Source organism: Myotis brandtii, unplaced genomic scaffold (genome assembly GCF_000412655.1).
Source record: "Myotis brandtii unplaced genomic scaffold, ASM41265v1 scaffold194, whole genome shotgun sequence".
In the NCBI taxonomy this organism is placed as follows: Eukaryota; Metazoa; Chordata; class Mammalia; order Chiroptera; family Vespertilionidae; genus Myotis; species Myotis brandtii.
In genome coordinates this window covers 2,670,092-2,672,198 of record NW_005357232.1, presented here as the reverse complement: position 1 = coordinate 2,672,198, position 2,107 = coordinate 2,670,092, and the positions used below count along the sequence as shown (strand labels likewise).

The window sequence follows — 2,107 nt, the reverse complement described above, 5'->3', positions numbered from 1 at the left end:
CGGATTGGATAGGGTGCAGGCTGGGCTGAGGGAACTCCCCCTCCCTGCATGAATTTCATGCACCGGGCCTCTAGTCCTATCTAATAAAAGGGTAATATGCAAATTAATCATCAGTCCATCACAAAGATGGTGGCGCCCATAGTCACAAGATGGTGGCACCCAGTCCTCTCAGCTCCGCTGGAGTCCCCCAGTCCCGGCAGGGGCGGCCACTGAGAACGGGCAGCGTGAGGGGCCTGGCGGAATGCTTGCCTCATCACTGCGGTGACAAGACAAGCATTCCACCCTGGCTGCGGAGGGCCTCTGGGCAGCTGGTGCAGAGTGGCCAGGCCCTGCAGGAGCTACTGGCGCACAGATTCATGCGCAGGACTACTAGTGAAATATAACTGACAAATAAAAATTGTATGTTTTTAAGATGTACCATGTAATGTTTTGATACATGTATACATTGTAAAATGGTTAACATAGTAAGCTAATTACCATATCCATCACCTCACACAATTACCTTTTTTGTGAATGTAAGACTAATTTAGATCTATTCTCAGCAAATTCAAGTCTACAGTGCAATATTGTTGACAATAGTTACCATGCTGTGCATTAGGTCTCCAAAACTTGTTCATCCTACACATCTGAAGCCTTGTACCCTTTGACCAATAATAATTCCTCATTTCCCCCACCCTGCCGCCCCTGGTAATCACCATTCTACTCTCTGCTCCTAAGAGTTCAACTTTTTTAGATTCCACATATGAATGAGAACATGCAGTATTTGTCTTTGTATACCTGCTTTATTTCCCTTAGCATAGTGTCCTCCAGGTTCATCAGTGTTGTTGCAAATGACGAACACTTAGGTGGATTCATAAAGGTGTGAGGTGATTTTCATTGTGGTTTTGATTTGCATTTCTCTGATGATTAGTAGTGTTGAGTACTTTTTTTCATATACCTGTTATCTTCTTTTGAGAAATGTCTACTCATGTCCTCTGTGTGTTTTTTAAATTGGGCTACTTGTTTTCTTGCTATTAAGTTGAGTTCCTTATACATTTTGGATACTAACTCTTTATCAGATGATTTGAAATAATTTTCTTCCTTTCTGTAAATTGTTGCTTCACTCTGTTGATTGTTTCCATTGCCGGGAAAAGCTTTTTAGTTTGGTGCAGCTCTATCTGTCTACTTTTGCTTTTGTTGCCTTTGCTTTTGGATTTTTAACCCAAAAATCATTGCCCAGATCAATGTCAAGAAGCTTTTTTTCCTGTTTTCTCCTAGTAGCTTTAGTTTCAGGTTTTATGTTTAAGTCTTTAACCCATTTTGAATTGATTTTTGTATATGGCTTGAGATAAGGTTCCAATTTCATTTTTCTGCATATGATTATCTAGTTTTCTCAACACCATTTATTGAAGATACTTGTCTTTTCCCCTTTGTGTGTTCTTGGCACCTATGTCAAAGATCAGATGAACATAAATGTGTATATTTATTTCTAAGCTCTCTACTCTGTTCCACTGCTATTATATATCTATTTTTATGCTAGTACCATACTGTCATTATTACTATAGCTTTGTAAAATATTTTGAAATAAGGCGGTGTGATGCCTCCAGCTTTGATCTTCTTGCTCAAGATTGCTTTGGATACTGTGGTTTTGTTATGGCCCCATATGAATGTTAGGATTTATTTTTGTATTTTTGTAAAAAAGGCCATTGGAATTTTGATAGGAATTGCATTGAATCTGTAGATCATTTTGGGTAGGATGAACATTTAACACCTAATTGTAGATTGAAGTCTATTATAGAAAGAAATCTTTAAAATTTAATTCTACACTTGACCACATTGCTATGATATAGGAATGTTATCTAGAGCATAAAGACATTTTAGTAGGAAGCTCATGCAATAGTATAATTATAAATAAATAATTGAAAATGTACATTTAGACACAACTCCTATGCTATTTACTGTGTGATATGAAGAAGGTGTTAAAATAGAGTCTCCAGAATTGCTAGAGTATCACTCAATCATTTCTGAAACATATATAAAACTAAAGAGAAAAAATTGTTTATGGCAGACGACCTTAGAATTATTAAAACTGTTTAGCTAGATGGCCTGATCTCTCTTAGGTTATTAC

The 2,107-nt window shown here is 37.4% G+C and overlaps 1 protein-coding gene and 1 long non-coding RNA gene across 3 annotated transcripts in view; one reads left to right on the top strand and one right to left on the bottom strand.

The window, feature by feature from the left end:
- LOC106725878 overlaps positions 1-977 on the bottom strand; it is a 17,159-nt gene extending 16,182 nt beyond the window's left edge. The window contains exon 1 of the long non-coding RNA XR_001361879.1: positions 966-977. This is a non-coding gene — a long non-coding RNA (uncharacterized LOC106725878). The remainder of the gene's footprint in view (positions 1-965) is intronic.
- SLC25A21 (solute carrier family 25 (mitochondrial oxoadipate carrier), member 21) overlaps positions 1-2,107 on the top strand; it is a 541,855-nt gene that overhangs the window by 70,568 nt on the left and 469,180 nt on the right. The window lies entirely within an intron of this gene.